Source organism: Danio rerio, chromosome 14, assembly GCF_052040795.2.
Source record: "Danio rerio strain M-AB ecotype USA chromosome 14, GRCz13ab, whole genome shotgun sequence".
NCBI classification, from domain to species: domain Eukaryota; kingdom Metazoa; phylum Chordata; class Actinopteri; order Cypriniformes; family Danionidae; genus Danio; species Danio rerio.
Window position 1 is genome coordinate 50,894,122 of NC_141034.1, and position 27,672 is coordinate 50,921,793.

General features: G+C 37.8%; 1 protein-coding gene across 28 annotated transcripts in view; it reads right to left on the minus strand.

Moving 5' to 3' along the window:
• prom1a (prominin 1a) overlaps positions 1-27,672 on the minus strand; it is a 168,166-nt gene that overhangs the window by 95,506 nt on the left and 44,988 nt on the right.

The window sequence follows — 27,672 nt, forward strand, 5'->3', positions numbered from 1 at the left end:
TGTGATTGGTCGGCTTGGTAGCGCTGACGAGTCTGGGCGGGACCGAGAGCCACGCAAATGGCGCGAGCGATTGTTTACAAGTGTGGAGTCCCGTGAAGGAGCTCCGGATGGAAAGTTTTGTTTTGTGTTTACCTCATAGTTAAAGTTGTTGCACGTCCGCCGGTTCCTGCCTCAAAATGAGCGAGTTTGAGCCACTTGTACATCCCGAAAGTGTTCAGGAAAAGCAAAAAAGCAGCGAAGAAACTCGACACAGAGGAACATTTACACCTCACTGCCAACTAGCGTTTCGGAAGTGTTAATGCAGACCAACAGAGACAGCGTGCAGAAGTATAAATGCACAGCCGCGCGTTGCCAATTGTGTCCACTGGATGGCGTAACAGCAAACTTAATTTCATCCCATCCAGAAGTCTGAATCAGCGTCAATTTGACAGCCATCTCAGAGAGAAAGACCTCATACCTTTTTTTTGTATCCGTCCAAGAAAACTAAACATTCGCGATTGATTAACCAGTGGAAAATTTTCTCTCGCTCTGCACGTTTCCTACTGCTGATTCTGTTTGTGCGCGATCTGTCACTCATACAAAAATTCTCGCGGACTCTGCAGACCCACTGAGACGCGCCTTTTCCGCCAAAATGCGTCCGACTGTAGTTTCTGAATCTCCTAAATACTTTCGCATTCTAGAGCTGCCGATATTTGTATGCGTTTTTGCCATTTTACCATTTTGCAGCTGACTGCACGCGGACAGCCGCGAGAGAAACAATAAATGATTAATCATTTAATAAACGACTCAGATAAACTTTATACCCGGAGAGAACAAAATGACATCTATAATGGCTGCAAAATATTTGTACACCAATGGAAAAGGTTAATCAACTGATTTGCTTTATTTAAATATTCTACACATTTTATTCTAGTAATTGTTATAATTTTTTTGCAGTAATGTCTATCTTTATTTTTATTTTCAGATATTTATTTCTCCTTTGCTGTATATTTTATTAATGTAATGATGCTAATATATTACATACTTTATACATATCTAAAATGTTTTGACAATACTGTAAATGTCATTCCAATATAGCAACTTCCAATATATATAAAAAGAGAGAGAGAGAGAGAGAGAGAGAGAGAGAGAGAGAGAGAGAGAGAGAGAGAGAGAGAGAGAGAGAGAGAGAGAGAGAGCACCCTTTACCTGTCAGTGGGTGCACATGTCTCCTAAATAGCATAAAAGTAAGAAAAATAGAGGATTGCTATTATTTCAACAGCCTTTTTAAATTAACTTTAACCTATTGAAAAGAAAAGGTATATAACAGTGTCATAATAAATAAAAATCAAGTTAAAAATCACATTATCTTTTGTTTGTCGAGTGTAGTTGACCATTTATGTGCTGTCGGAAAAGGTGTTTTTCAATCAGGCCACCACTGCAAGTATATTTCAAACTTGTGGGAAGCCCGGCACACTGACGTGATCTCATGAGGAAATGTAACTATTTTACGTTTTGTCTGTTTAGTGGCTATTTTGTACGAGTTCAGTCGTACGAAAATGTACCATTTGAAAAAAGGAGGAATGGGACCCCCCCTCCTCCCCGGGGTCCGGCCCACTTGAGAACAGATTTTACTCGATGCGGCCCCTGAGCTAAAATGAGTTTGACACCCCTGCTCTAGAGCATCTATTCCTAGAAATCTAGTCTCTGTAGTTCCTCAATGTCTATAACACACCCCAGTCCCATAACCACCAGCATACAAATCACCTGGATACAACATCCCAAACAACAGATGGCAAACATCCCAACTGACTGAAACAGACCCGTCTTAAACAATCCCCAGCAAACAGAGGGAAAACGTCTCTCTCACGCTATTACAAATAAAATGGCAGACTACCAACAGTGCAGTGTGATACTTTGTAAAATATAAGCAAAATTTGATTTAAATTCATATTCTATCAGTAAAAATTAGTGTATTATCTACAATGCAAAATACAATAAGCAAATAAAAACCCGATCAAGGGAGGGCAGAACAATATAATCAAAACAATTATATTACTATGTGAATATGCATATTGCATAGAAGTGCAATAAATGTAATTAATTGTATGTGCTTTTATGTGAACCTAGAGCTGAAAATAAATACTAATGCCGGGAGACAATAGGGAAAAATGATCACAGCTAATTAGAATCTGAAAATAAGCCGAGGATTTCAGTCAATAATGGTGTTTTTAAGTCTAAATGCCCCATCACACACGCTGCACAATAAGGCACAAGACTTCTATGACACGATTTGTTGTCAGACCAGTTTTCAGACCAGTGCAATTTTTACGTTTTGCACCATGTTGTTTAAATAAAAAAATCCATTTGTGCCACTTTGTGAACTCATAGGTGTTCTGGTAAGGCACATTTGTCGGAGTATTGCTATTTTAAGGAGTTTTTTCCGTTTTTTCATTTGTATAATGTTATTATTATTATTATTATTATATGCATATTTATTTTTGCTTTATTAAAAAAAGAAGTTTGGATTTGTCCAGCTGTCGGGTTTTGCAGACGTATGCGTCACCATATGGGGCATAAGAACAGGACGTGTGTTTGGATACAACTGACCACACTTCATTATTATTGCTCATTAATTAATATGCTGGAAGTTATAACTGAATTTAGAAATAGTTTTGAAACTAATCTTTGCGCTAAACAAACTAAATTAAATATTTAGGCTAATGGATGTCTTCAGTGGACAACATTGTTTCTGTATCCACAAAAGTAAAGGAGTAAAGAGTGAAAGTAAGAAAGTGATTGATTGGAGGAGGCTTGTTCTTTATCCTAGCGCTGCAGATTTAACTGTTTTCTTTCTAGTTTTTCCACTTACAAAGTCCGCCATGTAAATAGCAAACATGCTACGGCACGACACAACTGACTCTTAAAGGGAATGAAAGATGAGACCCTGATTGGTTTAATGGACGTTATACTCAAAACACACACATAAATAAAAACAATAAGCACAGCCCTGTTAGACCATGCGCTGGGGTGCAGAGTGTATTTTTCCGTCCTCAAAATAGCAAAAGTGGATTTGAACATGCCCTTAATGCTTTTGTGCCATGCGCTGTAGACTTTGCGCTTAGACCGTTAAAATAGAGTCCAAAATGTTTGTATAATTTTTTTTTTATTAGCTCCTTACCTAATTATTAAATTATTTTATTTAGTGCTGTTAAAATAGCATTTTTTAAAGTTAGGCATATCATAAGAAATATCATTATCGCAATCCTCAACAACAATAATCGCATATTGTGCATATATTCCATTCCAGTGTCATTTCACTCTTTATTGAAATGCATGACCTTTCAAACAACTGTTTTGAATAAAAACAGAAGAGACATGTAAGAGAACTTAGGAATCAAGCAAAACTGAGTGCATCAAAACCTGAGCAAACTTGCATCAACAGACAGTGTAATGAATGTACACCCACCTGAACGCAAAACAGCAAACTGCAGAAATTCCGAAATAGCCGCCATCTATGAAGTAATGTCAAACGACCCATATCATTAAAGTGGAGGTTCTAGTTCAGTTCACAGATCAGATGTCCAACGTATAGCACAATTCTTTCTAGACTTTGGCTGTTTCTCAATATGGGTTCTTTAGCAATCTTATGTCCTTGTGTTCTCGTGTAACATCATCATCAGCTGCCATATTTTTGTTCCAAAACTCAAGAATGGAGGACGCGTGAAACTTCCCGGATGTGTTCTTGATTTTAAGGACGCATCGATGCAGACTTGAGCACCAAACTCGCTGTACAAGTCCCAGAAGTCATTGCGACTGGAGGTGGGAAGATCAGCATTTTATACAAGTTTATAATTAAAGTTCAGAGATATAACTTATTTACCTCAGGAGTTTCCCTAAATGAAACTATGGAAGTAAACATGATCATGGACATCTTAATAAAGGAATAAACACTTTAAGGGTGTTTATTTGCTGAAATTCGTATTAAAATCAGTTTTATTTATATTGTGTAGCTTATATTTGTAAAGTCTTTATGCAGAGTATATATCGTGAAAAGGGGAAAAACAATAACTCATTGTATAAATGCTGTAATGTTTCAATAATTTTTCATAAAAAATGCGTGAAGGTCATGTGACCATCAGAAAGAAGCAGGGAAGAACACAGCATCTCATTTCTCACAGGGGCGCAATTGCAAATTTGCAAAACGAGCTTCAAACAAATACATTTCTAAACACAACTGAAATAATATGAAGTAGTAGAAGTATAATTATACTAAGCATGTTAAGTCACAAAACGTACATCTCGTCCCTCCCCACATTTCTTCTCAATTTCATTTTCCCCACTAAATGATTATAGCACTTAGACATGCCTTGTTTTTGTACTACATTTGTCAAAACAAAATGATAGATATGGGAGTCGTAAAGGGAAAAAGAACTTAAAAATGCAATCACTTCTTACATGCTTACTGTGAGAGGTGTAAGGTCTGTTTTTGCATGAACAATTGACTGAAACTGCCATTACACCTCTCACAAAGTGAAATAAAAAAAGACTGTAAAACGTTTAGCGTAAAAAATAAACAGACTAACTGCCTGAAATGTTCAATTTTATTAAAATATTATGGGCAAACTTTTTTGGAACTAAAAAAAATTACCAAAAGGCCTGATGTATCAATATAATACATAATGAATTTATAAAAACATGTATATGGTATAATAATGGATCTTGACAGAAGGATTAATTAACACTTCAGATTAATAAAATGTGAACATTCTGACTATATATTTATGTGTGGAATTTTTAATCCAATTATTATTTAATATTCTTTATCCAGCTGCAACGGATCAATCAAATGGTCAACAGAGCTGAAGGGGTGGTATGATTATTTTTTTTTTAATAAAGTACAATATTATACTCGTTTAAAATGCAAAATAAACATTAACAACAAATATTTATTTGGATTATTTGAAACTTTTAAATTCAAAAATAGTTGGCACAATGGCGCCCCTCCATGTGTGGCACCCCTATGCGCCGCATATAGTGCATACCCCCTTTTTGCGCTTCTGGACGCGCTCTCTGTTCTCGCAGTCTCCCGAGTTCGTTCTTCGGAGGTTAACTGGCAAGACCGGTCTTCACAAAAACGCAAGTCCGTTCTCTGCGTTCTTGGAATTGAGAAACAGCCATTATTTCCAGGACAGGCAGGAACACAGCATGGATTATAGGCCCTACTCAACTTTTGACTTACCAAAAATTTTAATGCACATTTTGCATTTCAATATGCCTTTTAAATAAATTCAACAAATATTTTTTTGAACTTGACAGCCCTGCTGTATGAATGTGGAGTGATCATTTAATCATAATGTACCTTTGTTTTTTCCAAATGCAATACATTGTGGGGTTTCTTTCTATTTTACACACAACCTTCTTCTTTTCACCATATAATCGAGTCCCTAAGAATATTATAAAGTCCCAAGGAACAGCTTTTTCATTAACGATTTCTGATTCAACCAGAATCATATCACAGTTATAGCGGGCCACATTTCCTTACAATAAAATCTCTAATTTCAGTGTTAAAGTGGGTTGAAAACATGATAAACGACACACATGATCCTCAACTGGTGCATTGCAGGGTTTTTCAGCCCTCGATGAAGGAGTAGCAGAGAGTCAATAATGTACTCAGTAAAATGTTCGATTTTAATAAGCACATCGCCTCTATTTCATCAGAGGAAGCTTTCAGCATGCATATTTTGGGGCTCAGAACAAAACTAATACATTTCTAATTATCATCATAGTACCTACACAGACACTTTGTAATAGCAAGTTGTTTATTTTTGCAATAATAAATCTCTAATTAGACTGAGGCGTTTTCCACAGAGACTTCCAAAGAGTCCTGAAGGCCTACTCGTCTTCAAAGCCAGGAAGAAGCAGTGGTGTTTAGGGCATCGTAGCATATGAAAAAAAAATCATCAGTGGTGACTGCATTAGCTATATTTTAGCTAGTCCCTGGTTAATTAGCATGACCTTAATTCAAGGAAATACATCTTCATTAAAATCCCTCGGTACATGATTGCCTTACTTTTGCATCATATGCAACAATGAGTTATTAATTATACAGTAAGGAACGAGTTTCTCATAGAAATTTGAAACTTCACTAATAAGTTGCCCCCAGTCATCACTTCCAAATTTTTTACCTTGAAAACCCCCTTGAAATTACTTAATTTGCGCAGTTTTCTTTAATGTTTAAACTTGTCTCTCTGAAATCTTGATCAGCTAAATTTTTTGTTATGGCTTAAGTAAGGGCCAGAGATATTTACAGAATTTCCGGTGGGCCGGTCTGATTTTTGGCCGAAAGGGCCAGTGTTTCTAGCTGCTTGCACTCTCAGCAGTCACACTTTTTTTCATTTTTTATTTATTTGACCATAGCCTCACTCTTTTTATTCATTATTTTGCCGCAGCTACGCTCTTCTTATTTATTGTCTCGCAGCCACATGAGCAAAATACAGCCTGTAACTATCATTCCGGCCACAAAAGCATAACAGTGCATTTATGGTCCAGTGGTCAGCACGTTGCGTTATGACGCCGTCGATCCATGTTCTAACCTCACCTGAGTAATTACTTTTTTTCTTCGTTTTTATTGTTAAGAGATATAAAACTGTAAGGTTGTTGAACATTTGAAGGACCCTGTTTACACTAATACATGTTAGCTTTAAAACGACCTTTCAGAACGAAAACGATTCAAGTCCACACAGGCATTTCACCTAGCTTTCTGAAAAGATCTCAGTCCACTTTATAACACTGAATACAACATATTGCTGTGAATTTTATAGTTACATACTGTGAAGCGATACTAATGTAATTTACTGTGAAAAATTACAGTAACTTGTAAAAACCTGGAAATTTTTTACAGTGTCCTTTTTAAAATGAACTTGTGCTAATTAGTGCGAATCAGTCACTAATCTGACAAAGCGTAAAATACTTGCGTTTCCTCGTGAGATCAGTCTGGCTGTGCACATATGCTGCAGCACATGCCAGAGTGTGTGTGGTCACGAGATGTGCGTCTTCAGTGTTATAAAGTGGACTGAGATCTTTTCAGAAAGCTAGGTGAAATGCCTGTGTGGACTTGAATCGTTTTCGTTCTGAAAGGTCGTTTTAAAGCTAAAACGTATTAGTGTAAACAGGGTCCTAAAGTCTTTATGGTTGGCGTCTTCTCATCACATCATTCTTGTACAAGTTACTGTAATTTTTCACAGTAAATTACATTAGTATCGCTTCACAGTATGTAACTATAAAATTCATAGTAATATGTTGTATTCATTACTTTGATGTAACTTTACAGTTAAATTAAGTTTTTCAACTGCAACCTACTGCTACGTCACAGTAATCCTATTGTAAATTCACAGTAAAATATAGTTAATTCTACAAGATAATACTGTGAAAGCACAGTAATTGAGTTTATTATCTACTTTAAAGTTACAATATATGGCTGTAATTTCACAATAATTTAATGTGACAAAATCACTGTAAATTACTGTGAACTACCTCGCAATAATTTACTGTGAATTTACATACAGTAATTTACTGTGAAAGTAATGCAATTATTAGCCAGTAATTTACTGTGAATTTAAGGTCAAATTTTTTACAGTGGAGTCTTGGCACCCAACCCCATCCGTCATTGGGTGATAAGCAAATCATACTACATTGTACAAACTAGATTGTACAAATTCATACGAATTAGCCACTAAATCAAAAAGTTACGAACTGTCGTGAGATTGTGTTGGCGCATCTGAGCTCCAGGCAGTCAGCGGGTGCTCTGTGGGCACCTCCCCAGGTGAGAGCTATGCACGTCGGACAGTTCATCAAGGACTGGCTTGCTTGGTTTGGGACTTGTAGAGCTGCGCATTGATGGATTTGCTCTTCAGTGTTTGAACTTTCAGCAGTGAAATAAAACCACACTGAACTGAACTAAACTGAACTTCAACTGAAAAATGGACTGACAGTTTCCATTTACTAGAACCTCTATGTTAAGCTGCTTTAACACAATCTACATTGTGAAAACACTATAGAAATAAAGAAGGATTGAATTAATATGGAAAAAAAAATAAAACCGAATTGCTTATTTGATTTGCTGAATGTTTTGATGACTGTACATTTCTGTCTTTAATTTCATAGTCCAAGAATGTATCCGTCCAAAATATAGTTGATTATTTTCTGCTGGTCAAGCGTATCATCAAAACCTACCAAGCAAAAAAGCATTTTTTATTTCCTAATTTCAGCACACAGACAGAGAGCGAGAGAGTTCAGTGGTCTGTGGGCAGATTGGATTGTGGGTAAGAAATCAGTGGGGCATAGACCTCCAGCTGTCTCTTCCAGAAAACTCCAATTCTCAGCAAAAAGAAAGGACAAAAAGAATGAGGAGTGCTGAAGAAGAAGAAGATCATCAGTGTGGAGAGGTGGAACAGGAGGAGAGACAGGACAGAAATGAGAAAAGAATGAGAAGTTGAAGTCTCTTCTTATTTATTCACAAATTGATTGTTAACACTGGTTTTCCATCAAGAAACTACAGTACATGCACATACTCAGAAATATAAAGAAGCAGATACTGTTTCCATAAACAGTTGAAGTTAGAATTATACGCCCCCCTGAATTATTAGCCTCCTGTTTATTTTCCCCCCAATAGGGTATATGCCGAGCTAGTGCTGTTCCCATGCTGATAGACTTCCGGTTACCTGTTATTGTTTTTTTTTTCTTCCATATTAAACGATACCTTTCACAGCATCGATGTTGTAATGTAGTTAAGATACAATCAGTTAAACAGACTTTGGCATTGATTTAGTTGCTCAAGCGTAAAACGAGACAAAAAGCCGTTTACGCACATGCGCCTGTCAGAATCGGCAGGCTAGCGCAGAAGCTCCATTGAATATACTGGGGTAAAATAAATGCTCATATTTTAAAGGGACATGACACCCCCCACTTTCGGTTAAAGTCTACTTCAGAATTTTTTCAAAAGATGCATGATTAATGGGCGTGGAGCTCCGCGAGCATCAGGCAGGAGTGGGCGCGGCCAGCAGGGAAGAAAGGGGAGCAACCAACTGTTGTAGTCAGTTGGCTCAGAAAATGAGACAAACTGTGAGGAGACGCATGAGTTTATAGTTCACAAAGTTAAAATGCAAACAAATGAACAGTGATTTAGTGCCCTGCTACATTTGTTATTGGTAATTTCACATACACATAACCACAATTTATATCATTATAAAGATAATCGTGTTCATGTAAACCCTATAAATGAGGACTTCTCCCTCAATCCCCGTATCCAGCAGACTCAGTGCAGTAGGGGTCCTGACCTGTCTATTTTAACCATTAGCCCTGCTGGTAATCTGGAGGATTTAGGCAAACACAGCAGCACAGTGATGTGTCTGAATGTGAACGAACTCCTGATAAAAGACAGTGTCCGCCATTTTCTAATTCTCGTGCTGCTCTCCCGACAAAAATGCTTGCAGCACACACACAGCTTTGCTGTATGATCGGCCCTGACAAGATCGCGGGGAAAAACATGCAACAAACCCTGTGGATCATGGAAACAAATGCATATGAGCCTTCATGTACGGCTAAAAACTGTGTGCTTGGGTCCGGGTCTCACAGCTCGGGCTTGACTCTGGCAGGTCTGGCAGGTCTCATGAATAATTAAGACACTGGCACTCTCATAGGATAAGAAAACTCCGCTATGAATAATAATGAGAAACCGACGCGTCATCATTGCACTTGCAGTACTGCGCTACGTCGCCGATTTTGATCCCGCCCCAAAAATCATTTTAAACCCGGAAGCTGAAATTAGCTGACAAAAGCACAAAATTATCCAGTTTTCCCCACAATTAAAGCTGACAGGTGCTAACATTGTCTTAACTGATGCTCAACACACACACATCTGTTAATATAAAAAAAAAGTTCTCCAGGGTGTCCTGAACCTTTAAAGATATGGCAGGGGAAATGTAATTTATTGCAGTGCTTCTTGTACAATCTGAGAGCCACTTTATATCGGATATCACTCAGCCAGTGGAGATCGCTGATTACTAAAGAAAACAGACCTTAAACAAGCCGTTTTTGCATTGGCATAAAGTTCACCGGAACTGTTTAACCCAGGTTACTGGCAAATTAAAAGTCCTATTAGCATGCTTCGGCATATACCCTATGTCTGTTTAACAGAGAGAAGATTTTGTTCAACACATTTCTAAACATAATAGTTTTAATAACTCATCTCTAATAACTGATTTATTTGATCTTTGTCATGATGACAGAATAATATTTTACTAGATATTTTCCAAGGCACTTCTATACAGCTTAAAGTGACATTTAAAGGCTTAACTAGGTTAATTAAGTTAGGGTAAATAGGCAAGTTATTGTATAACAATGGTTTGTTCTGTAGACTATCGGAAATCTATAGCTTAAAGGGGCTGATAATATTGACCTTAAAATGGGTTTTAAAAAAAAGGAAAACTGCTTTTATTCTAGCGGAAAAAAAAAGACTTTCTCCAGAAGAAAAAATATTATCAGACATACTGTGTAAATTTCCTTGCTCAGTTAAACATCATTTGGGAAATATTTATAAAAGAAACCAAAATTCAAAGGGGGGCCTATAATACTGACTTCAACTGTATTTTGAAACACCTTTTTGTGTTTTACATTTCCAAATACCATCAAGCTAGTTGATAACTTAGAAAGCGTTCACACTGACAACTAGAAGTCATCAAGCAAGTGAGGGTGATTTGAGGAGACATGGCTGACAGAGACTGTTAGGAATACAAGGTTAAGCACAGTTCAACTTTAAGTGATGCAGAGACTACCAACGCCTTTAAATGTTCCACAATGAAATAAATTCACCTTTTAAAATGCTCTAGTCCAACTAATGATATTGTAGCCATCTGATAAGCTAACGTGCCAATTGCCAAACCCTTTCACAGACATTGTGACCACATGGTTGTGTCAGGAACACAATTGTAGCCCTAAAAAATATTGAAAAAAAGCATTGATAAAAGTTCATGCACACTTCCAAAATCTTTGCACGTTAAAAAATAAATATTTTATAAATATATTTAACCTTAAGTTGTGCAAATCACATTTATACACTGGCTCAGAAAATTTTGACTGCCCCCAAAAAATAATAATAATATTAAATAATAACAATAAATAAATAAATACAAAATTTGGACCAGGTTTAGATTCTTTTCACTTTTTCGCATTCCCAAGCAAGTGTTTTGACAATTCAGAGCCATTGTACAAGCGAAAGGCTAAATCTAGAATCCTGTTTGACATATTATAACACTTAATCAAACACAGAGCACTTTATGACAAGCATGTTCAGAAAATAAAGATAGATTGTGGTGAATGGTTAAAAACCACTGCTGTAGCCTACTGTATGCTGATTTCAATCCCAGGTTTTTTTGTTTGTCTTGTCTGTGTGTCTGTGTGTATGTGTGTGTGTGTGTGTGTGTGTGTGTGCTGTCAGTCTCCTTTCAGTACCAATTCAACTCAACGGACAATATTTCCTCTTTCTTTTTCTGAGGAGAGAGAACACAAGCATCACAATGTGGAGATTTCGTTTTGCACAATGGATTCATTTATACACACTGGACTCGCAAAATTTTAGGTTAAAGACTACAAAAAAAATGCATATCAAGACTTTTAGAGTGGCTTTAAAGTATTTGAAGCTGAAACTGGAGATTAAAGGTGCAGTATGTAAGTTTAACATACAGTGGTTGAACTAGGTATTGCACTCCTGGATCAAAACAAACGCATGTGCAGGTTGCCAGATTGAGGACAGGAGTGAGTAATTTAAGGTACAATCCCAATTCAATCCGGTTGTTTCTCGCAAGTAAACGGGAGTGCGTGTGCCTTTCTACAGTCGTGCGCATCATATCACATGTGCGCGTGAGTGATCGTCCTCTTATTAGGTATTCACCTGCTTTCTTTTGCTTGCACGAACACTGTTATTTTTGTCAGTCGAGCTGCTTCTCGATTTAAAGATCGCATTTGCACGCATTTTGGGCTATTCATACTGTCGAACTCTGCTTTAAGAAAACAACAATTTAAAAATTATTTACAACCAGCCAAAGTGGCTAGTGGAGGTGTCTGTCTTACCCGGCAGAGCTAAAATCTACCCGCATTTGGCGGGTGTTAATGTCAAGCCCTGATAATAACTATACACATACCAGTACATTTTGATTTCATTGTGACTTGAAGTGTTAGCGCAGCAACCAAATAAAAATAAACAAAATAATTTGGCCTCTTTAACTGCATCTTTTTTTTCCATCTGTCTATCCACCCGCAGCAGCCCTCACAGAGACAGAGTCCAGAAACTTCATAAAGGCTAAACAAAATGTGCTGGCAGTTTCTCATGCCCAATCTATTTTCTCATGCTCCTCTGTGAGCACTTCTTCTCATTCCTCTCTCTCTGTCTTTCTGACCTGGTTTGATTGGCTGTGTCTCCATTCATCTAACAGGATAAAAACAAACTCCAGGGCTCAGCGGTAAACAAAAGAACGGCCGAGTGACTCAAGATACCAGCAGATAGACGCTCACCTCAGAACACACTGGTGCTCGCTTCATTTCTCTGAGGTTACCCTGAGGTGAGGACATAAGCCTACTGCTTTGGACAGAAGTGTACAATGGCGCTAAAAAAGTTCTGCAGTTCTTCTGAACTTTATAATTATTAAATCATTCCTACAACTGTGCTGATTTATGAAGCATCATGTGACAATAGCCCCTTTCACACATACAGACCTTTCCGGAAAATTGCCGGTAATTTTCCGGAAAGGTTGTATGTGTGAACAGGTCCTTTTTGAAAATACCGGTAAATTCGTTCTGGCTATTTTCCGGAAAAAGAAGTTGTAACATTACCGGTAATTTGCCGGAATGCTGCGCTGTGTGAATGCAGAAGGAACATTGCCGGAAAGAGCGCGTTCACGTCTAGAACGTGCTGATGTGAGATGTCTACTTTAGCCTATCAGAACAGTCAGAAGCATTCACGTCCACGCGGTTTATGAGAATAAAAGCCTTTGAATATTTTTCCAGACACATTTAGCTGCTAGAAATTAGTCAGATAACGTTTATATGTTCATCTTAATGCCAACCTTGTAATTAATTATCGATAAGATGCTTATGAAAAGCCGTTGTTTGTTTACCTTCAAGCTTTGCGGGTGCCCGTGAAACAGCCCGTGAGCGCCTGCACACACATATCATGTACATCTCGACATGCGAAAGTGTTTCTCTATATGTTTTCATCGAAGTTGTTCACAACACCGATCCATCCACAGAGTTTGTAATGTAGTCAAATGTTTACAAATACAAGCGTAGCCATTTAGAGGTCATTTCTGGTGAATGATGTCAGAATTTACCGGTATTTTGGAATGGATGTGTGAATGCTCTTTTCTGGAAAAATTCCGTAACGTCCTCGCCTGTGTGAACAGCACTTTTTTGAATTTACCAGTAAAGTCGTACCGGAAATTTTCCATATATTTACCGGCATCACTGTGTGAAAGGGGCTATTGAAGACTGAAATATTCAATGATTTTAAAATATATTACAATACAAAATATTTACTTTCAATTAATACTCATTTAACTGTGCTTTTTTTAACCCGTGTGTTTGCAGCTGGGAATGTTTTCATCCACTCTGGGGTGATTTTGAGTCTTTATTTGGCCACAACTTTCTCTGTGTTTCAGCAAAATGGAATGATATTTGGTGACAAGTGTTGTTTTGACACACTGTATGGGAAAGTTCTTTATTTAACGATACACTTTGGGCAGGTTTACTACCCTTTTGTAACGTTGGTGCCTGTTTTTGCCCTATTGAAAAACAGGCACCAACGTTACAAAAGGGTAGTAAACCTGCCCAAAGTGTATCGTTAAATAAAGAACTTTCCCATACAGTGTGTCAAAACAACACTTGTCACCAAATATCATTCCATTTTGCATTGTAATGAAATTTTTTGATTGCAAAGCCATGAAACCATATTATCATGTAATCTTTACTGTTGGTGGTTTTCCCTGTTGAAAAGGGGTGGAATGTGCATTTTCTGTTGATCATCAGTTGCAGTGTAAAACAGATTAGTTTCTGCCTTTGGAGTTATATGGAGTATAGTGTAGGGCTGCTAGGCATGGGCTGGTATAAGATTTTGACGATATGATAACCTTGGATATAAATATCACGGTATTGTAATTACTGCTCTAAAATCTATTCTTTTTAAATGTCTGGGTAAAAAAACAAAACCTTTTCCCCCTTCGTACACAATATATTACAAATTGCATATTACTCAATATACACAATATTTAAATATTAAGGTTATAGTTATGATACTCCCAAAATAATTCCACATAAATCCGCAGATTCTCAGCCGAAATAGCGAAAAATTTCCACAGATTCTGTTTGGCCCAACTCATTGGGGCTGAAGCAGGGAAGTGTCCCCACAGTGTTTACCTTGTGCCATAAACTGTAGCCTAGGAGGACACTTAAGCCTATTACTCTTAAAGACTTTGTGATTTTGTTTGATGCCTAATATGCTTTTAATTGTTTAAATTAAACTGATTGATACAGTATTTAAGTTATATTTACACCGTATCTGCACTTTGAAGTTGCGGAGGTTTGTAGTACACAGCATGTTGTTGCAATGTTTACTGTGCTGATCCTATAGTGCAGGGGTCTCAAACTCAATTTACCTGGGGGCCGCAGGAGGCAAAGTCTGGGTGAGGCTGGGCCGCATTAAGGATTTCACAAAAAAAAGTCCTCAAATGTCATTATTAACAGTTTTAATTATTTCTTCTGAACATGAAGTGTCCTGAACATTAATAGAACATTGAGTGAAGATTATGAACAGTTCTTCTGAACATGGCATCTTTTGCCTACTTCTTGCTGCCAGAGACTTGACAGCGCTTCTTCTCACAAATCTGAACCACATTTGGCTTTAGAGCGGAAGCAGTTGAGACCCTCAGTATGGCTTGAAGATGATCATCATTAAGTCTAGACCTGTACTTTGACTTATTGAAGTCCTAGGGAAAAAAGTGGGGGAACTCACTCAAAACTTCCATTCCCTCACCTAAAAAAAAAGGCGTATATATGTATAAATAAAACACCCCCACCCCACTCCAGTCACATCAGTCTGTACCAGTCTGTATCTACCTATAATATATATAAGATGCAGGGCAGGCACGTGCACACATAGAGCTCAACCTGTGCAGAGCACTTGCCCTTTTTAGTCTTGCATAGAAAGTGCCCTTCCAAAATGATCAAAAGTGCCCCCGCGACACACCATCGGTCCCGCCCTTCAATAGGCGCGCGATAACACCGCTCGAGTACGCGCGCGACAACGCGCATTGAGTGACAAGCGCGCTGTGTACGGATAGAATCAGCGGAGCGAGGAGCGCTCTCTCTCCCCGCTCCGCTGATTTTGTCAGTGTAAAGCGGTCGGCGCGGGCCACAAAATATTGCACTGAGGGCCGCAAATGGCCCGCGGGCCGCGAGTTTGAGACCCCTGCTATAGGGCATGGGTCACCAATCTCGAACTGGAGTGCCGGTGTCCCTGCAGGGTTTAGCTCCAACTTGCTTCAAAACACCTGCTTGGATGTTTCAAGTATACCTAGTAAGACCTTGATTAGCTGTTCAGGTGTGTTTGATTAGGGTTGGAGCTAAAATCTGCAGGACACTGGCCCTCCAGCAACAAGTTTGGTGACCACTGCTATAGGGGAATTACCAACCTACGTCACACATGACATCACAAGGGTTCAACCATGCATACCGGTAGCACAAAAAGACCAGTTGCAATAGCAAACAAGTCGTGTTGTGCAGTAGGATGCCAAAATCGAAAGTTCAATAATAGAAAATTTTACTTTTACCGTACGCCACACTGCTTTTAATACCAACCGCAGACATTTTTGGCTAACAGCCATCTTAAGAGCTGAATGGAGTGAGGACCTAATTTAAAATGCTCTGCAGTTCTCATTTTATATCAGACAAGTTCACACTATGCTGAATCATACACATTACTCGTTTTTGATTGGAGCAATGATTTCAGCAAAAACAGTGAAATATGGTGAATTAAACTGCGGACACTGAATGCTTAGAATGAAATATTAAAGTGTACGTTCACATACTCTGCCATACAGGTGCAGTTCGCTGTCAGAATGCAGTAGTTTTGCTTGCTGATGATTACCCAGGCCTTGTATAGCTCCGTCTTCTTTCATCGTCTTTGGCTAGACAGAATTAACCTCAGTTTTTAGCACTACATAGTTTTGAATCTGGTAATCATAGAACATTATTTCTTGCTCATGACCGCACAGAACAAAATTGTAGGCATCCAAATACTTGTAGGTCTTTAACTTCTCTCTTATAAAATCACTTGGAGTTTCAATGAGAGAGTTGTATAATTGGGGCTGGATGTTTGGCCAATTTGTCTAATCCAATATTCATTAGGAGGGTGCTATCTCAAACAGACATGACAGACAATCGCCGCTTACTTTAACGTTCATTTTGCGGAATCACTGTGTAGAGCGAATATTTGGGTCTTGGTTCTGACGTGTTTGTTATTTAAACGGGTCAATAAAAAAGTGAAATGTCCATACCTTTGTAAATAAAGTTCAAAAGTTCAAATCCATTTATTGTCCTTTCTCAAAATTAAAAGTAAACATCAAAACAAACATAAACCTGTTCTCACAGCATGGCGGTCAAAAAGTTTGGCTGTTTCTCAATATGCGTTCTTCAGCGGTCTTGCGTCCTCGTGTTCTCGTGCAACGTCATCATCAGCTGCCCAAGTTCAGTTCCAATACTCAAGACCACAAGTACCACGAGGACGCGTGAAACTTCCCGGATGTGTTCTTGATATCGAGGACGCACTGATGCAGACTTGAGCACCGAACTCACTGTGGAAGTCCCAGAAGTCATTGCGACTGGAGGTGGGAAGCGCTGCATTTTATTTAGATTTATTAATAAAGTTTGGAGACATTACTTATTTACATCGGGAGTTTCCCTAAATGAAACGGTGAAAGTAAACATTACCATGAACATCTTAATAAAGGAATAAACACATTAAGGGTGTTTGTTTGCTGAAATTCGTATTAACATCTGTTTTATTCATATTGTGCAACATAGATTTATTATGTTTTTATGCAAAATATATATTTTGAAAAGGGGAAAAACAATAAATCATTGTATGAAGGCTGAAATGTTTAAATAATTTCCATTTAAAACGCGTGAAGGTCACGTGACCATTAGGAAGAACGCAGCATCCCATTTCTCAAAGGATGCATTCTCTGCCCTCACGGTCTCCTGAGTTCGTTCTTCTGAGGACACCTGGCAAGACCGCTCTCCAGAAAAACACATGTCCGTTCTCTGCATTCTTGGAATTGAGAAACAGCCTTTGTTTGACCTTCTTCTTCTACACATCTCTCACTCGTCGTGAGGAGAGCATAAATACCTTATACAACCTCTAGTGGTGCAAAAGAAAATTGCAACTCATAAATGGCTCCTACACACTGTGCTTATCACTGGGTGACAAGTTGTTATAATACGCTGAAAGCATTATGTAAATAATATACTGTATATAATATGCAATCAAAATAACTTCTCTAATACAACAATAAACTCTGTAAAGCATCAGATTTCATTCCCTTGCAGTAAATGCTAGTGCTCCCGTTTTTTTCTGCAAAATCACTGCGAGCACATCCTAAATGTTTACAAGCATGGTAATTAGTCTAAACTTCTGGGTTTCTTCTTTTTTTTTTTAAATGGCGGTCATGTGAAATAAGCGTATACTAGTGTCTTGAAAAATATCTAGTCAAATATTATGTACTGTCATCGTGGCAAAGACAAAAAAATCTGCTATTAAAAAATTAGTTATTAAAACTATTATTTTTAGAAAAATCTTCCAAATTGGGGGAAAAATGGGGGCTAAAAATTCAGGAGGCCTAATAATTCTGACTTTAACTGTATCAGCTTTGCATCATCAGTGCAGCTAATTTGAATGCTACGAAATTCACTGAGAACCACTTCGACGAATGTGTCCTGCATATAATTGGGCAACTTGTGCTACATTATATAAACGTGTAATAATTCTCGTCTTGCAATGGCATGCATCACGCTCTTTCATCATGGCAAACTTGTCTTTGATGCTGCCATTTTGTCTCCATCCTCCATGGCACTCGTTCTTCCTCCTCTCATCCTCGCAGCAGGACACGCTCTCACACCCACCACTGCTTTTGAGACGTGCAGAAGAGGGAAAAAAAAAACGATTTCCTCAGATCTACGACACTTTTTTTTTAAGTTTAAAAAAATGCATCTTCATAAATATTTCATCATGAAATCTCCCTAAGGTGGCAGAGGAGATAAGCAGCCTTGAATACATTTGTAAGCCACATCACCTCACATTATCATGGCAGCCAGAACCACGAAAACTCTCGGAGGGTTTTTACATCTCGTCAGTTAGACCTAACAGCAATATCGGTCAAAGTGATTGCAAATGCTTGCAAGTATTCGCAGTAGAGGAGATGATAGAATGAACGATATGTTGTCAAGCAATAAAGATCAATCTCCTGCCAGGAACACACTGAAAATTTGATATGCTAGCTCTGTAAATGTTGAAATTATTATGTAGCTGAAAGCAGATGGATATCATTCATCCATCCATTCAGGCAAATATGGGCGATCGCCATCTTGCTGGGGACGGCATGGGGAGACATATTTTGGCAAAAACTCCAACAGTACAAACATAAAAATAAAACAAAACCACAAGCAAAATCAGAAAAACGAGTTAACAATGTAATGACACAAAGAGAAAGTGCTGAACTACTGAAATGTATTCAATACTTTATATAACTGCAGCTTAAAGACGCCTCTCATTTAGAGAATGAAGCCACGTGCACTGCTCAGGTGTGAGTTTTTCACAAACTTCAACAGAGTGTAAAAAATCTTGATGGTTCTGTGAGTCTTGTCTATGAAATCTGATCTTTATTTTGTATTTTCCATTGGATTCAGCTCAGGTTATAGGCTGGGCCATTCCACACCTTTATTTTCTTTCTCTGAAAGCATTTGGGAGTTGCTTGGCTGTGTTTTGGATCATTGTCTTGCTGAAATGTCCACCCTAGTTTCATTTTCATCATCCTGCTAATGTAGATGTTGGACTGAAGCAGCTGATACTCATTTACACTGAGGAACCGCAGAGGGTTTCTGAAGAACTACTGAGAGATTTCAGCTGCTGTCTGGGCTTTCACTGCCTTTCTACACCTCCCTTTCTTCATGTGTTCAAAACTTTTTCTCTGCGTCTTAATTTGTAAATTAATTAGATTTGTTTTCTTTGCATATATGGATTTCTTTGGTTGTTACCAACATCCGGCGAAAATTTCAAGTCAATGGGACCTTTAGAAATAAGTTTTTTGAGAAAAATAGTGTTCAATACATATTTCCCCCACTGTAATTGGTGCTGAGCAGCTCAACAACAAAAAAAGAGCTTTCATTGGTAAAACTGCAGTTTGTGGAAATAACGCTATTAATGATAAATCAAAACAATGCCAGCCATGTCAGGCCAAATGTTTGTTAAAATGTCTAAATTACAATTTCAACGCAGAAGAAAGCAGCCTCCATTGTAGTGTTTCAACTAAGTCCAGTCGACGATATAAAGAAGGCAGGACAAATGTTCAAGTATCATAATCTCCAGCTTTGCCTCAGTTCAGCAACGTTTTATTGACCTTATTGTTCACATAGCGGGCGCAGCCATTGGAATCATTTTAGCTTGAGACTTTGCACATTATGATTTTGCCAAGTACGATGTAATCCTGGGTTAACATCTTTGTTAATCCTGGAACATAATTTTTGTTTAAAAATGTAATCAATACCTATTCCCTACCCCTAAACCCAACCATAAATGTAAATTATTTCCAAAATCAGGGGGGAATAATAGTTGGATAACAATCATGTAGAAGCTCATAAACCTAACCGTAAGCCTAAACTTAACATGAACAATAAAAATATCCCTTCATTTTGATTGGCTGATTGTGAATGTTGTTCCAGGATCAACATAAATGTTAATCCAGAAAAATGTCCTACTTTGTCAAATCTGTTAGGCGCTTCCAGGCTCATCCACTTCCATTAATTTTTAGACATTTAAAACTGCTTGTTATGACCCTCGATGTTGCAAATGGATATATTCTTATAATATTCTTCTACTTATTATGTATAGTTATGAACACACTTGTTTACAGAGCACGTAGTTTGACCATTTCCCGCCGTTTATCATTCCTAATCATCTCTCTTATAGGCAACTGAATCAGAAGTTCTTAAACAAGTGCACTTCTGCATTGCAGAATAATGCCCTATTCACAAGGGGCTTCATCGTAAATGCTTGACGGAGGGTGTGTCTTAAGTTGGGGCCGAAGCGATCATCATAGCAGTGCCAGCCAATGAAATTAGCACGCAACTGGCTACTGTCTAAGCTTGGGTATTTGGAGAAAGCGATCTGATTGGCTGAAACTTCTGCTGATGCTTGAAAAGTTGAGAAATTCCCAACTTCTGCAGCAAGCAGTGCTGCTGAAGCAGCGCAGACGGATGCACAATTTAGTTCGACAACACTTGATGTCAACCATTTAAAGTGAATGGGAAGAATTGAGTTGAATCACATTGTCCTATGTGAGTCAGGCGTAAGGTCAATACATCCCCCATATGTAATGACAGGATTTTTACAGGTTTTATCAAGTCAAATTTAAGACATTTTAAGACCTTTATGAATGAAGTTTTAGACTTACACAAGGTTAATGCTAAGGATTTTTTCTAATGGCCCAGTCATTAGGGTTGGGTGATGTCGACCAATTTGGCATTGTGCGATGTCTTATGTGAAACATCGCAATGGACGATGACATCGTTGTTGTGCGCGGCGGTGAATTAATTATTTATGAATAATTATTTAATTCATAATAAATTAATTATTTCTTGCGTACCGTTTCAACTACCTGACCCACAACTACTTTTACCCATAACCAAATCATAAATAAAGATAAGTTACACACAAATTACCATTTCGTCATTGTAATAGCATTGACAAACTTGGTTGATAAAAAATATGCACAACCAACAGCAACCAACCAACAGTATCTGAGGTTTTCGCTAAAAAATTACTAAATACAAGCGTGAAAGTAAAAGATTGAAGCAGAGTACTGGCGCTGTGACATACTACCTGATATAATCAAAAGACCGTAGAGTCGTTAAATAGAGACAAGATTAATTAAATATCATGTTTAACAACTATATACTATATATTTTATAACTATGTACAACTATATATAATTATACAACTAAATACAACTATAGTGAGACACGATCCAGCAGGACATCCTAGATAAACTGTCCGACATGCACTGCTCTCTGGGCTGACTTCAGAAATGCTAGATGAAACGCCAGTGTGGACATGGATCGTTTTTGTATTAGTGTAAACAGGGCCGTGTGTATTTTTCGCGAGCGGGATGCTGCTGCGACAGAGGCAGGGTGGAAGACTGCGATCCAGGCTCAACAATGTGATGTCTATCGGCCATCGGTGATGGACGATAGGATCATCTATTGACCCAACCCTAATATAAATAGAGTTAATAAATAAGAGCTAATAAACTAACTTTTGCTAAAACTTTTATTGAGAAGGAATGATATTGATTGGATGGGTATTGGCCCGATTAGGTAGCTTTACAAAGACATAGGAAATTTCAGTGAATATAAGACTTTTTAAGATCTTAAATTTTAAAATTTAAGACATTTTAAGACCCTACGGATACCCTGAATGAGTGAATGCACATCACAGAGCCGTGCAGGATGTTACAAAATGTATTAATATCTACTTTAAGGCACGATCATAATGGTTGATGTTGACTTAGTAGAAGTATGCTTAATTAATTATCAATATGGTGTATAGATTTAAAGTATTATTGATGATCTATCATTTACCAATAAGTCGTTGGCATCCATAATTTTCATGCCTGTTTATTTACTTTAGTCACTATGACCAGATTTTGGACAAAATACTCATGAAAAATCACAATGCTGACCTTTTAGATCCAAAGTTTGCATCCACACTGCTAAAACACTAAAAATTCCTGAGAGGCATGACTATTATTACCAGGTTTACAGAGCAAACACGTTCAAGAGAACTGCAGCAATAAGAGGATCATGCTGTAGAAAGTGTGCATCAGGGTGATACATTTCCAAGGGCATTTTACATTTTTCTTTTGTACCCTGTTTACTGTGCCAAAAGCCTGAGGGAGATGCGCTGCCAGACGCCTCTGCCAAACAAAGCTATCCATGCTCAGCAACCAGACTGAGGCAAAGAAGCTGGCTAAACATGCATGTAAGTACTATATTAAAACCTGACGGAAGAGAGAGACTCAGCTCAATGTGTCAAAATACGTTCATAAATAAATCTGTCTTGCTTAATGATGTGAGGGCTCAGAAATGTATCCAACTGAAGAAAATACCAGCCTGGTCTCAATAGGAAACGTAACTATTTTACGTTTTGTCAGTTTAGTGGCTAATTTGTATGAGTTCATAGGAGGAAAAAAAGGAGGTGTGGCAGTGCAGCAAAGCCCACCCCTAAACCCAATCATCATTGGGGGATGAGAAAAGGGTAGTGTTATGTATTTGAGTTATTTGTGCTCTGTTTGTGTTTTTTTTTTTCTCCCTCTCTCGCTCTGTTCTCCCGTATCTTCCTTCATTATTCTCAGGTTCCGTTCATTATTCTATTCAGCTGTCAGTCATTTTCTCCCAGGTTACGTCACTCTTACATCACATCTAATAAGCAAAGACCCCCCGTAATAAAAGCGTGCGCCAGTTCACTCACTAGCCCCTCTCTCAACTTCTCTTTCTCTGCTTTTTCCGCTTGTTTGTGTTGCGTTTCGAAATATCGCTGTCTAACAGTGTATTTTGTTGTTGCCCATTTCTGTGTTTACATTATCCGTTCGTTATCCATATCCATTTTTCTCAGTTTACGTTGTTTACGAGGCTTGGACGAAGCGGACAGGTAAGTAGGTCAAGTGACATACATTTTGCAACACATAGGATAACTCTGCTGTTTAGTACATAAGGTTAGGAGCGAGCGCCACCCCTTGTACTTTTTGGATAGATAGAGTAGACAGTCAGGACTCGGAAGACTCTTCGTGTTAATTATTTTGTTTTCACATAGTTAGTTAGCTTGATGCTTCTAGGGAGTTGGATTTAGTTTGGGTTTTGTTCTTTTCATTTCTTTAGCGCCGCCCGCGTCTCTTCTGCCAGCTCTCCTGTTTTTTCCGTCTTTATTTGTCTCAGTGTTGTATATATTGTATATAGTATATTTTTGCTTTACTTACTTTATTTTGGATTAATTCGTTATTTTTGTTCACTTTTGGGAATAGTAAATAAAAGCACATATTTTAGGTATTACTTTGGTTGTCTTTTGCACTCATTCACTGTTAGTATAAATAAATTTTAATTACATAAATGGCAAACCCCACTATTCCCTAGACTAACATCAGGGGTTTGTAACAGAAGAAAGATGCAGGAATGAAATCGAACAAATTCATACAAATTGGCAAAGGATAGCATTGGAAAATACAGATACTAAAATTCAGAGGCTTTTGGTCAGTATTTTTTCTTAAGAATATGATTAACTGAATTGCTACACTAATATAAATAACCTTTATTAAATTCTGAATAATATTCTGGCTTTTGCAGGACTTAAGAACAATAAGGACTGCCCGATGGCTCAGGGCCAATGTGACAGATGCTCGGGACAGTAGACAGAATCATTGCTGGCTTTTAAAGTTACATTTTTCTGCAATTATTTGTCAATTCTGTGCAAATACAGTCCTAGAGTAGAGATATATTTGTGCTTTTAAATGCTTTCTTCTCTGTGATGTCGTAAACACCATATTGCGTTTCTGTTCCTCTTATCTGATTGGATGTTGTGAGTACGGTATTTTTTTCCATACCCTGGTAACAATAAGTACAGCAAAAAGACGGCAACATCAAATTATGAAGCTTAAAAAACATCTTCGACGGAGACATTTAAATGGGTACAACACAACAAGAAAAAAATGAAGTGATGTTTTGCAGATTGATAAGTTTGGCAAGTCAGCCACCTTTTGTTAAAAAATGCCATAAAATACCTGCACATTTTCCATGCAGTTTTTTTTGTTTGCATTACATTTTGAATTTTGCTCATACATTTATTAACATTTAAACAATGTTTAAACTAGATTATTCAAAATATATGGCTAAGAAATAACTATTACGTTTTTCGGTGGGGCCAGTGAAAATTTTGGCGGGGCAAGTAAAACTAGGCCAACTAAGGTAGCAAGTTCTGTCGTTACAAACATAGTTTGTTTATTTGCCAGTTTCCAAATCTGTTGTTCCAACGAACATTCACAAACTTTGTCTCAAACTTGTATGCTTGTAACTACATCTCTAGAGCTGTAGTTAGAAGCATAGTTCCTGGTTGTGTTTTATTTCCAGTTATCCCCCTATGCTGTATTCATTTAGAACAGTGGTTCTCAAACTGTGGTGCGTGTACCACTAGTGGTACGCGGGCTTCCTTCTAGTGGTACGCGGAGGAATCAAATATGTCGTATGTACATGCTACATATAAATGTACAAGCTAAATTTAAAACTGTATCAAAATGATTTATATATGAATATGACGACACATAGCCTATATTTTTAGGTGTTGATAAAAAGGCTACTATGTTAATACTTTACAGGAGTTTTCTTTTGTGTATTTTTTAGGAAAAGTACTCTATAATTTTTACTTTTAAAAGCACATTTTAATTTAAATGTTGACGTTTTTACTTTTTTTTTTCTTTTTTACATGTACAGTAAGCACACAGAGTGTACACAGCTGTAGCTGCTTTACTGGGCCTACTACGCTACTGTAATTCAATACTGGTACTTGGTTTGAGAACCACTAATTTAAAACATTCTAAAATTTAAAATTGGAATTATATAAAAAAAGCATTAAAGTCATCTCTCTTAGGTGTAATTTTGCTTTCAAAGTATTTTCAAAGTTTAGCGATATTCTGGTTATATTCTGTACTGTATATGACATGGGCCTGCTGGTTAGAACATTTCTGCAGTGGTTTGCATGTGTCAAATTGTAAAAGAAGGAAAAAAAATAAAAATTTAATAAACAATATCCTACATAATAAAAAAAAAATAAAAAAATAATAATCATAATAATAATCATTAATATTATTATTAAAGTAGAATTTTCTTCATTTCCTAATAAAAATATATATTACATTTCATTTCTTGATAAATAGCCTCATTATTTATTTATTTATTTATATGATTTATATATGATATTAGAATACGTGTTCGCTTTTGTAATAATATTAGTAAAGGAAACACAGGCCTATGTGTGCCATTTTACATATATTTCAGTTAATATAGAAAACCACATAAATGTTTTTATAAAAATTTTTAAATGTGTGTGCGTGTAAAACAATATAAATCGACAAAGAAAATATTGTTTTTTACTCTAAAGAAGTTGTTACTTCACCCCTTTCAGAGCATTATTATGGGCGTTTTACTTCACGTTAAAACTAACGTGGTTCAAGCGATGGATCTGGAACAGAGAAACTACAGGTTTTGGGAAACACTCAACACTACATCGTTCTTTTCCCAAACGATGCATCATACTATGATAGTTCAGCTGTGAGTTACGTCATGTTTGGGAAACTCACGCTAGAGCGAGAGGTGGCAGTAACGCACCTAAACGTTTATTGCCGACCAACGTAAAACAGAAAGAAGAAACCATCATGCATCATATGGATTTACTTTCATCGGCTAGACACTGGTCTCACAGCTCTGATGCTGCGTTCACACCAGATGCGGAACACGCGTCAATCGCGAGTGATTTACATGTTAAGTCAATGCAAACACGCGAATAGACATCCTGCGGTGCGATACGCGCGAATGGCGCGGTGCGAATAGCACGATATGCGCGAATGGCGGGGGGTGAATTGAGCGTTTGACACGATTAACGTGCGTTTCGCGCGAATCTCTCGAGTTCGAAAATCTGAACTTCAGTGGACATTTGCGCCGCGTTAACCAATCAGAAGCTTGCTCTTGTGGGGGCGTGATTGTGACGTAGAACCTGTTGATGGTGTCCCGGGGGAAATCCTCCAGGCGACACCGACAACAAGTCATCAAACTGGGCTTGGCTCAGTCAGAAGCACCGTTGAAAGCCTCCGTGATCCAGGTTCACTTTCTGTAGGAGTTTATGAGCTCACACAGCTGGATGCACCTCTGAAAGCATGTAATGGACTCAGACACGGTCCTAAACGTATCAATGCTGTTTTTCAGCTTTCATAAAGTACATAAACAATTATTTTCTTCATAAAATCCATGCTAGCCATTTAGCAACGAAGCTACATTCACCAGGCAGACAGAAGCCCTGCCCATCACACGAATCTGCGTCTGTTCTGAAGTGAATTTGACACGCGAATGAAGCGGATTTCACGCGTGAATGAAGCGGGGTTTGACGCGTGAATGAAGCGAGTAAACTCAAATGTTCACGTGGCTATTTACGCGCAAATAGCGCAATTTATCCGTGCGTTCTGCGTCTGGTGTGAACAGCATAAGAATGACGTTGCCTTCACTTGTTGATTCGCGATCAGTAAATGTAGCTTGTGTGGACACTAATGCGCTACTTGACTAAAATAATAGCTTTGCTACTAAAAAGCTATCAACTTTGGCTATTAACTTTTGGCTGTAAAGGTCATTGGTTTACCACTCATCACCAAGTGCAAACACAGATACATGAACACTGGAGCATTTAAAGCAGTGTTAATCAGTCTATCCAGCAGCAGATCACTCATATGTCAGCTCATAGACAGATCAGCTGATAGACGTGGTTTTGAAATGATCCAGTGTCCATAAACCTGTTTGCAGGTGTTTAAGAACTTGCTCAACAGTGCTCAAATGTTAGCGGGAAATAGACCTTTTTAAAACTTCAAGTGGTGCCCAAGTCAATACTTTTGACAACCGTACTTCAGTGGTTTAAATGTTAACTTCAAAGCTCCAAGAATACTTTTGTGTGGCAAAACAAAACTGTAAATACAAGTTTGTTCATCAATATCTTGGCTCCTGTGTCAGGTTAAGGTGTGAGTTTTCTGCAGGTACAGTACAACGGTTTGCTGTTAGTCAACAGTGCAACACACAAGCATTGAATTGCCCATAGCAAATGCGCACCCTGATCTAAAGCAGAAAAAAAAAGGTGAACAAAGTAATTTGGTACCAATGTCGATATTTTTGACAACTCTACACTAAAGTGACTTTGAATATCTTTGGTTTATTTTCTGGAAATCATCTAAAGTATCTTAATTTATGTTTAGTAGACAATCAAAGGTCTCAGGGGATTAGCATGACACAATTTTTGTGTGAACTAATCCTTTAATAGCTAGATTTACACTACAACAAAACACTGTAAAAGCTCCTGTGTACAGAATCAAACGTAACAGCTACACTACAATGCAGTCATGTAATTACCACAATTACTGTCACAACTCAACCGACATTCTCATGTGCTTGTTGACAGCTCGTCTGCAAAGAGTATCTTTGCTCTCCTTGAGGTACTTGCAGTGAAAGCAAATTGCAGAGATGCTTGTCTTGTCTCATTTGCAAGTTCTGATATGGTCTGTCTCTCTCTAT